The sequence below is a fragment of the Canis lupus genome, chromosome 5, assembly GCF_048164855.1.
Source record: "Canis lupus baileyi chromosome 5, mCanLup2.hap1, whole genome shotgun sequence".
Taxonomy (NCBI): Eukaryota; Metazoa; Chordata; class Mammalia; order Carnivora; family Canidae; genus Canis; species Canis lupus.
The window spans coordinates 22,061,264-22,072,273 of NC_132842.1; the positions used below are offsets into that span (position 1 = coordinate 22,061,264).

General features: G+C 45.2%; 1 long non-coding RNA gene across 1 annotated transcript; it reads left to right on the forward strand.

The window, feature by feature from the left end:
* Positions 1 to 4,668: 4,668 nt before the first annotated feature.
* LOC140632901 (uncharacterized) lies at positions 4,669 to 10,724 on the forward strand. The gene is made up of 3 exons (XR_012030547.1): positions 4,669 to 4,772; positions 4,879 to 5,066; positions 10,110 to 10,724. It is a non-coding gene; the product is annotated as an uncharacterized lncRNA (long non-coding RNA).
* The last annotated feature ends 286 nt before the right edge of the window (positions 10,725 to 11,010 follow it).

The following is an 11,010-nucleotide window of genomic DNA, read 5'->3' on the forward strand; positions in this document are numbered from 1 at the left end:
CATTCTGAGCCATTATTTGTTGTTTCAGAATTGCTATGAAGAATTTGCTCTTCATTCCCTGGTAGTCTGAAATGCTGGTTGTTGAACTTCTAATCAAAGACTCCAGAGTAGACACCTAGGAATTTACACTGTGGTTAAAATCCACCTTGTGTTTATTTAGTTTTATTCAAGAACACAAGGGAACATTTTGTTGTGTTTCAGTCAGGGAGAAATGTCTACACTCTACAAAAACAAACAAACAAACAAACAAACTGGCGTTTTCTATCATGTTCAATATTGATCCACTTGGAATAGCTTCGAAAGGTTTCATTAAAATGACCAGAACCATCCCAGATGGGTGAAACTATTGGTAAAAACCATTAATGGAGACATCAGAGCATAGAACACATTAAGCTAGCTATGTTTACAGTAACAGCTTCATTACAAAATCTTTATTCCTGAATCCGCATGGACAGAAAACTAATCAAGCTGATTTTTATCACTTTAATTCTCAAAGGTTGATGTATTTTGCTTTTTGTGGGGGTCAGGGCAGGGGGAACATTTGAGATTTCCTGAAAGTGCTGGGGCATCTAAAGAGATAGGAGTCTGTGGTTTAACACGTGAGGAACTGTTTGGGGGTGACCATTCTCACCAGTAGGTGGCAGGTGAGCCCATGCAGACTTCACTCCTAAAAGCCATTTGTCAATTGCTTTCCAAAGAAGTGGCCTCTCCAAGAATACCCAGGGCCAGGACATAGATGATGGAGAAAATGCTGGAAGACTGAGCCCTTTCCAACCCTGCTAAACGTTGCTGCCAATGCAGTCACCTCCTTATTAAAGCATCGGTTTCCAGAAAGGCCTGATTTACAATGCATGTTACCTGTGAAAAGCAGGTAACAGGTTACCGCCAGAACAGAGTATGGGAGCTTTGGTGGGAAGGTTGGAGGGAGAGGGGCTTTTCTGACTCCTCCTCATTAGGCTGGACATACCTGGTCCCACCACCGTGATGGAGGTAGCAGCCAGCTGTGGTCACGAGACACTGTGTGCCTAGGAAGACGAGGCAGTGCGTTCGTTGAAAGAAAATTGGCTATGCCAAAAGTGAAGCTTAATTCATTTTATGCTTGTCCAAAACAGGCTCAGAGAATAACGTTTTTGCTCGGGGTGCCAACACCGATCAGCAGACTAGAGCTGTCTAGACAGAGCACTGGGGCTGTGCACTTTAAACATTTCACTTATTTTCATTCTAGCCTGGTAAGGGTAAAATACGTCTCATTATTACGAATCAATTATAATGCCCGAAGAACGAAAAGCCCTCAAGGATGTCTTGCTATGCCACCTAGTGGTGAGTTTTCACCTCCTTGGTACAGACACAGACAGACAGCTGGCTGTCCAGGGCAGCCCCGGAACGTGGTGCAGGTGTGCACAGCGATGGCTCGGACACTGGCTCTGTTCTCCCGACAAGGTGAGCCAAGAGGTGGGGCGGACGTGTGTGGAGTCCCCACACTAGAAACCGTATGTCAGAGACAACCATACAATCATTTCTCAAAACCTTGTGAGGAATTTATGTTCGCCCTCTATTTTACCCCCACTACCCAATAGATTGGGGCTTGGGAGTTAAATAGTTGAGGCCACTTGGCTAGAATCAGTGGGACGTTGCTTAAGCAACCAGCTCTCTGGAAATAAATGCATTTAAAGTCATAAATGTTCCTCATAAAGGATGTAAGGGACACGACTTGCAAATCACAATCAAATACATAACTGTAAGTTGCATCTCACACGTGATTCCCACAGAATGCTTTCGTTGATTTTTGTCACAGCCAACCTGTTGCAGTTGTTAAGAGGATGTACTTCTGACATGAACATCTATTTATGTGTGTTTTTATATTAATGATTAACATGGAACTAAAACAAGGAAGAGAAACATGTCAGAACTTCACTTGTTCATCGATCACTGAGTGACTTCTTTGCTGAAGCAGCTAAAAGTGACCGCTGGAGTAGTATTTCCTTTGTTTTGGGGCTATTCTCAATGTAATGGTTCCAGACATGGTATGTTACAAGTTTAATCTGCATTATTAACATTTTCTCCATCTCTTTCTTAAATTTAGACAATCAGCAGGTGAAGCTTCTACTTGGAGCATTTACCAGTTTCCATGGTGTAAATGCTCCCATGTGGCCAATTTCAAACAACAGGGTGATATCACCGCACACAAGAGGTGGAAAGAGATGCACAGTAGCCAGGGTTGTATTTCCACCAAAAAGACACAGTAAAGGGAAACAACCCCAAGAGCATGGTCAGATGTACATGGTCAGGAGCCTCATCTGGGGATTCCATAGTTGCAAATCTGCCCACTTGCTAAAACTTACTTGTAACCCCGAAATCAATCCTCACTGTGCTCTCGCAGTCATTCGCAGACACGCAGAGTGATGAGAAATTTGAGAATACGAGAAATTTGAGATTAGCGTTGTTCACGCATGAGTCATTGGGACGTTGGCTATGAGTTCAACGTTAATGTATCAACAATATTTATTAAATAAGACGTCTTTGAACAGAAACACAAACAAAACGAGGTGGTGTTTTGATCATTAGTGAAAATGTGACCAGAGACTCCCAGGATCCTAACCCTGTAATTCCCCTGATGACAGTGGTTCTAATATTGTACTCAAATTCAGTGTTCGGGGCAGTTTTACAGAACATGACTACCACTGATAACAGGAATGGACTGTAAATAGGACAGGATGTGCTTTAAGTAATTAGTACCTTTGTTTTTTATGTCATGTTTAATTAAATTATTCGTGTATTATATTTTTAAATTAAATTATTTGTAAACCTGAATATAATTTTTAAGAATGGTTTTATCTAACACTGACTTGCAAAATTCCTGACATTTCGAGTCCTCTCTCGAAAGTGTGCCCCAGGGTTGCCTAGGTGGCTCAGTCAACCTTTGTCTTTGGCTTGGGTTATGATCTCTGGGTCCTGGCATCAAGCCCCACGTCGGACTCCTTGCTCAGCAGGGGTCTGCTGCTTGCTCTCTCCCTCTGCCTCTCCCCACTGCTTTTTTTCTCTGTCTCTCTGCTTCTCAAATAAATAAATAAAACTGGGATCCCTGGGTGGTACAGCGGTTTGGCACCTGCCTTTGGCCCAGGGCGCGATCCTGGAGACCCGGGATCGAATCCCACGTTGGGCTCCCGGTGCATGGGGCCTGCTTCTCCCTCTGCCTATGTCTCTGCCTCTCTCTCTCTCTCTCTCTGTGTGACTATCATAAATAAATAAAAATTAAAAATAAATAAATAAAACCTTTTTTAAAAAGGAAAAGAAAGAAAATGTGCCCTAGCATGCCACTAGCTAGAAGGTGGCAGCCTATGAGCAAAGGTCTGCCTGACTCCATCACCTGGTCTCTTGCTTTTCAAAGCTCACATGAAAGCCTCTACTTGGGATAAAAAGTAAAAAACTAGGTGCAATTGCTTTCCAGGCTCTAGTCCGACTTTAGTGTGAGTTGGTAGTGTTCACTAGAAAAAAAAGACCACATTCCTTGTCCTGGTGCAGGTCGCTGCAGGACTTGGGAAGACTTAATGAAAGAGTGTGTCCTAAACCACGCTAGGAGATACACAACACTATTTAAATAGCACAGACCCTGTGCCTTTCGAACCTTATTTAGTATAAACTAGCACAGTTAAATGCTAAAATAGTGAAGCAAAGCACCCAGAAAATAGACCAGAACCAGAAAGGAAATAGCCCACAAACCTAAAAATAAACAGGCCAACAAGTCTGATAAACTTTATATGATGTGTTTATACTCTTATTTTTTTAAAGATTTATTTATATATTTGGGGAGAGAGGGAAAGTAGGGGGAGGGGGAAAAAGAATCTTAAGCAGGCACCATGATCAGTGCAAAACCCAATGTGGGGCTTGATCCCAGGACCCTGAGATCATGACCTGAGCTGAAATCAAGATTCAGACACTTAACCGACTGAGCCACCTAGGTGCCCCATCCTCTTTTAAATTTTGTTCTTGCTGACTTCTGTATTTGGAGGACGAGGGGATTAAAAATGAGTATAGCTACAGATAGAAATGTGTGATGAGTTTTCTTTTTTTTTTTTTTAAGATTTTTATTTATTTATTCCTGAGAGACACAGAGAGAGAGGCAGAGACACAGGCAGAGGGAGAAGCAGACCCCATGCAGAGAAGCTGATGTGGGACTCCATCCTGGGACTCCAGGATCAGGCCCTGGGCTGAAGGCGGCGCTAAACCAACTGAGCCACCCAGGGATCCCCGATGAGTTTTCAACTATTTTGCAATTGCATAATTTCTTTTGTCTTTAGATTTTTTTTTTTGAGGTGTAACTGACTTAGAACATTATATTAGTTGCACAGCATGATTTCTGTATTTGTGCCTATTGTGAAGTAATCGGGATGTTAATCTCGTTAACACCCATCACCGCACATAGTTACCGAATACTTTTTCTTGTGGCAGAGAACTTTTAAGATCTACACTCTTGGCAACTTTCAGAAACACTATTCAGTATTAACTGTAGTCACTGGGCTCTTCCTTACATCCCCAGGACTGACTTAATTTTTAACTGGAAGTTTGTGCCTTTGCCGTGACTTCTTGTTGGCTATTTTGACATAATAATTAAAGCAAGTTGCAAGTATGTTTGAGGACTTTTATGACAACCCTTGACATCATGGAGAACCTGTTGAAGCAGGTTGATTTTCAGGATCCAGGGAATAGGAAGGTGGGCAGTGGAGGAGCAGTTGACGTAACAGCTGTGGGAGAGATCCAGCGAAGCTCTTTAGGTGAAGTAGACATCACAAGCCTCCCCCTCTCCCTGAAAACTGTATTTTCAAAGCTCTGGACATAAATACCCAAATCCCTGCTTAATATTTTTGTCATTCTGTACAGTGATTGTGACTTGTTTGGTGTAAGTGTTCTCATACCTGCTAGCTGGCTAAGAATTCCCATAAGACCTTTAACACTTCAGCACAGTGAACAGAAGTGAGAGCACCGGAGGCTGTGGACCATGCAAGAGCCTGGATCATCTCACGTGGGAGGACTTGGAGCCGAAAGCGTTGAGATGACCGCTCCACGCAGTGAGTGACCACACGGGGCGTCTCGGTCCATTCCGGGGTCTCTATAAGAAACACACATTGACTAGGTGGCTTATGAACAGCAAACATTTATTTCTCTCAGTTTGGAGGCCAAAAGACCTGAGATCAGGACACCAGCCTGGTCCGGTGAGATCTGAGATCAGGACACCAGCCTGGACACACTTTTCCTGGCTCACAGCTGGCATCTTCTCTGGTGCTCACATGGCAGGAGGGGTAGGGAGCTCTGTGGGGCCTCTCTTATAAAGGCACGAACCCCATTCGTGAGGGTTCTACTGTCATGACCTAAGCACCTCCCAAGGCTCCACCTCCTGACGCCACTACCTTGGGCATTAGGATTCCAACGTAGCAATTTGAGGAGGACACAGACATTCAGGCCCAAGCACAGGACAGGGTCCCATCCTGATACCAGGCCCTGTGTGCATCCACCTCCTCGGGCCACTTCTCCATCCCCTGCCCTCTCTGGCCAGCTCTTCCACACGCTCTGCCATCTGTTCACATCCTGTGTACAATACATATTTCATTATCGGAGCAGAAGGCATTGTAAGCCGTGCCAATTAATATTTTAAGGCTGTGGGAAAAACCGTGACTTGGACTCAGGGCATCTGGGCATCAGACCTGGCTCTGGGATCAGACAGGTGACTGACCTCTGCGGCTGTAGAAGGGGACAGTGTACCTGTTACGTAAGCAGCAGAGCTGAGTGGGTGGTGTTCAAGTGAGACGATAAATATTAAAGTTCCTTGTAAACTGAAAATTGCAGTAAAATGGAAGTTGTTACTCTTCCTTTTTTTAAGATTTTATTTATTTATGCATAAGAGACACAGAGAGAGAGGCAGAGACACAGGCAGAGACACAGGCAGAGGGAAAACAGGCTCCCTGCAGGGAGCCCGATGTGGGACTCGATTCCGGGTCTCCAGGATCATGCCCTGGGCTGAAGGCAGACGCTCAACCACTGAGCTACCCACGCGTCCCACTTTTTTTTTTTTTTTTTTTTAAGTAGAATGGGGGCTTGAACTCACGACCCTGAGACCAAGACCTGAGCTGAGATCAAGCATTGGCCACTTAATTGACTGAGTCCCCAGGTGCCCCAGAAGTTCTTATTCCTCTTAATGATTCTTTGAATCTTCCAGTTCCCTAATCCTGTTGCTACCATGTAACAATGATCATTTTTTGGTTATACCAGCTGCTTCCCAGCTGCTTTTTAGGAAAATGGTAGACCAAACAGCAAGATCTCTCTCCTTTCCCATGCTTATCACTCTCTGCATGCTTCAGCTGAGCAACCTCTCCCTTTGTGCAAGTACGATGATTTTCTCAGTGTTTGTTGTTAACCAGGGGGCTCAGCAAAGGTGCTAACTCCTTACACATCAGTCTAGAAATATGTATGAGCGCACTGCTTCCATAGCAGTAAGTTTGAGACAGATGCCCAGTACTCATAATTTATTTGCTACTGGCTACAAAGACTAATTCCTTTGTAATACATGGCAGCACCCTCTCCATACCATAATTAAGTGGCTCTTGTAGGAAGATCCTGTGCTTGTAACTTCAGAACTCGAATCCCGATGCACATCAGTATCACCTACAGGCAGGAAAAGCTGACGCATTCAGGCCCCACCATAGAGCAGACTCAGAACCTCTCCAGGTAAATAAAACCTAGTGCTGGTGTTTCTTTAAACTCACTTCCCCAGCTGTTGCTGAAAACATAGGCTTGTAAACCACTGCTTTGGAAAAAAAAAATTTTTTTTAATTAGAGAGAGTGAGCATGAGCAGAGGAGGGGCAGAGGGAAAAGCAGACTCCTCACCCAGCAGAGAGCCTGACATGGGGCTCCATCCCAGTACCCCGGGATCATGACCTGAGCTGAAGGCAGATGCTTCACCGACTGAGCCACCCAGGTAGCCCTGCTTTGGGGAATTCTGAAGATATATAACAGTTTGCTAGCAGCTTCCATCAGCCTCAGGGAATGATGGATTTCTGCTTCATTTCTCGCCCTAGATTCACAGCTGGGTGAGCAGACCTGTTCGATAACAGTCCGCACGCCGAGTGGCATGGGCCCAGCAGTTGAAGGTCCCTGCTCTGCACTGTGCACACTGCTTGTTGAAACCCGGATGTCGACCAACTCTGGGTTCTGTCCTCTGTCCTTTATACTACACATTGCCCTTGCAGTCATACCCACGGCCGTCTCACAGCACTGCCTATGAAGGACCCCCACTGCCATATCCACAGCCCAGATCTGCTGTTGAAATTCAGCCCAACTGCTGGCCAGGCATCTCCATCTGGATGACCCTCTAGCATCTCAGACTCAACTTGTCCCATGATGAAGTCATCATACACCACTCCGTGAACCTCCCCGCTTACCCCCTCAAAACAGCCCTGTTCTCCTAGCTTTCCTCCATATCTTCTACCCCAGTAGAGAGCTTCACCATACAGAAACTCCCTAGCCAGAAATCTTAGGGTCAACCTCACCACCTAAATTCAGGCACCAAGTCCTATCAGTTCCACCTGCTTGGGATGCCTGGGTGGCTCAGGGTTAAGCATCTGCCTTCAGCTCATGGCATGAAGGGGGGGTCCTGGGATCAAGTCTCATATCCGGCTCCCCATGAGGAGCCTGCTTCTCTCTCTCCCTATGTCTCTGCCTCTCTCTGTGTGTCTCTCATGAATAAATAAATAAAATCTTTTTTAAAAATTCCACCTGCTATCAGGAAACAATGTGAATACTTCATGTTTCTGACTGGCCAGGGCTTTCTGAGCAAACTTTACTGGTATCCTAGGTTTAAGGAGTGTCACCATTCCTTGGAAGACAGAGATAGTGAATTATTTCAGAGAGAGATACAGGCTCATCTTCCCTCAAGCCATTTGTTTGCCATTCATTTATTTTCATGTATGTGTGTTGTAATACATAGGGACCATCTGCCCCTTCTCTCCCCAGAGAGGATTTGTTTCTGTTAAGTTAGTTTCTCTCCCTCCCTGAAGGGGAAGGGGTAGGTATGCAGTAGATCCTATAAAGCACCAAAATTTATAATTTGGGGATTCCTCTCCTATAGAGTAGATCCCCTTTAAAGATTTATTTATTTTGAGAGAGAGAGAAAGATTGCGTGCACGAGTGGGGGGAGGGGCCGAGGGAGAGGGAGAGAGAGAATCTCAAGCAAACTCCCCACTGAGTGTGGAGCCCAAAGTGGGGCTCGATCTCATAACCCTAAGATCATGACCTGAGCTGAAATCAAGAGTCAGACTCCCAACCCACTGAGCCACCCAGACACCCCCAGATCCCCTTTATGTTTGCAATGTGACACTCACCTTACTGTATTGGGGTAAAATGGGACAGAGGGTAAAGATGTTTTTTTTAAGTAAATAGTCAGTCTGCCTCTGATCCAGAAACCCTGTTTCTGCTGTCAGGATAAAATAAATATGATAAAGACTTAACAGATGCTGAGTATCTCCCAGACCTGTTCTTGGGGTTGCAAATGATAGAAAACAAACTCAAACTAGCATAAGTTAAATGAGGGACTTCGTCATTAAGGGAGATTTGGGAGCCAATGACAAGGTATAATATTGTGATTTAAAGCAAGAAATAAATATTTGGTCTTTGTCCTTCTTTCTGGCAGAGCTCCTGAAACCCTTATTATTTCTTAAGTGATAAGAGCAATAAGGACATCTTGTTATTCATAACAAATCCTTTCGGCCACTCCTGAGCATGTTCATGAGGTGACTTTTAGACTGTATCTAAGGATGGGGCCTGGTAGGGGCACCTGGGTGGCTCAGTCGGTTATGGGCCTACCTTCAGCTAAGGTTGTGATCCTGGAGTCCTGGGATGGAGCATCTTGCTCATTAGGGAGCCTGCTTATCCCTCTCCCTCTGCCTGTCTATCCTCCCTGCTTGTGCATGCGCTCTCTCTCTTTCTCTCTCTCTCTCTCTGTCAAATTAAAAAAAAAAAAAAAAAAAAGCACAGGGCCTGGTTGCCAGGAAAACCAACCATGTGACCTGGGGAGAAGGAAGAGGGCTGGAAGTTGATTCATTTGCCAGTAGTCAGTGATTTAATCAATCATGCCTATGTAATGAAGCCTCCATAAAAACCCAAAAGATGGGGTTCAGAGAACTTCTGGGTAGGTGAACGTGGAGATTTGGGGAGAATGGCACACTCAGAGAGCATGGAAGCTCCACACCCTCCGCCTCCCCCGTTCCTTGCCCTACGCATCTCTTCCATCTGGCTCTTCTGAATTCTGTCCTTTTATAAGCAACCAGTAAGTAAAATGTTTCTCTGGGATCGGAGAGCCACACTAGCAAATTAATGGAATGTTGGGGGGGCAGTCATAGGAACCTCTGATTTCTAGGTTACTTGGTCAGAAGAGCAGGTGAGAACCTGGAGTTGTGATTGGCATCTGAAGTGGGGATAGGGGGCGGGCACTCATGAGCCCTTCACCCGTGGGATCTGATGCTTCCTCCAGAGAGTGTAAAATTGAGTTAAACTGTGGGACACCCAGCTGGTGTTGGAGAATTTCTTGGTGGCATTGGAAAAGCCAGAATTAGTGTCAGAGTTGTACAAGGACACCAAATCACAGATGACAAGGAGTAATAATAAGGGTTTCGTGTTTATAGACTACTTTCATAGGCCATTATCTTTTTTTTGACCCTCGCAACTCCCCTGTCCTATCGCTAGAGCAGGTGATGTTATTGCCACGTTTATATCCAAAGACACTGAAATTAAGTGTGTTGCCCAAACAGTGGTAAATGCTTTGCCCAGAGGCAGATGCTTTGCCCAGAGGCTCAGTATTCTCCTGGGGGCACCCAGCTACTGCACAGAGATGAACTCTAGGCATAGTCACAGCACTAACACCGAGCACTTCCTAGGTTTCCAGCAGGTTCCAAGCCCCTTCCGTGGATCAGCTCACTGAATCCTCACCAGCATAGCCTGTGAGATCAGTTCTTCTGTTATTTCACAGACCAGGAGACTAGAGAAGCAAAGTGACTGGCCTTATGGACCCGTGCTCGCTGCCGTTCTGCAGTGCTCCTGAAAAAATGTTCCTTTCTTACAGAAAGCTAAACATGATGTTTCCCAGCACGCTAACACTCTGATAAAGAGTTAAAACAGCTATCGATTCTCTCGGGAGTGTGGTGGTGGTTACTGAGGTCCTAAGTGATCCCACGAACACCTTACAAAGACAACTTGATCCTTACTCGCCGAGGTGAGAACTTTTGGAGTCCTGTGACCTGAGTCACTCCTTAGCAGCCACGCAAGGTAGGAAAGTCGGGTAGGCGAGGTCAAGTGCCCTGTGGTGAAAAATTTCACATTTGATATTGGGAGACACACAAAAGGGGTGGAAGGATGACAAATGTTAAAAAAAAAAGAAACCGCTTGGAATTAGATAATGGGTCAAATTGCATTGGGGTTCAGCTACATTTTTCCTTAAAAGAGGCCAGAAAGATAGATTTTCCTTTTCTTGAGTGAGAGAGGAGGAATGTAAGCTGTTTCTAGAGGAGGAGGTTGGCCTTTTTCTGGGTTGGAGGGTGAAAGAAAGCCAGAGAGGGGCATCTTCAGAGAAGCAGCACAGAGCAGAGAGGATTGTTGGCCAGAGTCTTGCAAAGACTTGCAAGACTTGCAGAGCGTCGTGTGAAAGATGGTTGTCCTTTAAGAGGTTGTTAGTCTATAATACTGAAGCTAGCTCCTTTCCAATCAGCATTGGTATCAACCAATAAATAGGTAAGGGTGTCATCGTGAACTACAACAAAACATTTTTTGTTGTTTTTAAGAGCAAGAGAGAGAGGGGGAGAGAGAGAACATGCAGTGGAGGGGCAGAGGCAGAGGGAGAGAGAGAATCAGTCTCCACGCCCAGCATTGAGCCCAGCACGTGGGCCTCAATCTCATGACCCTGAAATCATGACCTGAGCTACAAGCAAGAACCGGATACTTAACCATCTGAGCCACTCTGGCGCCCC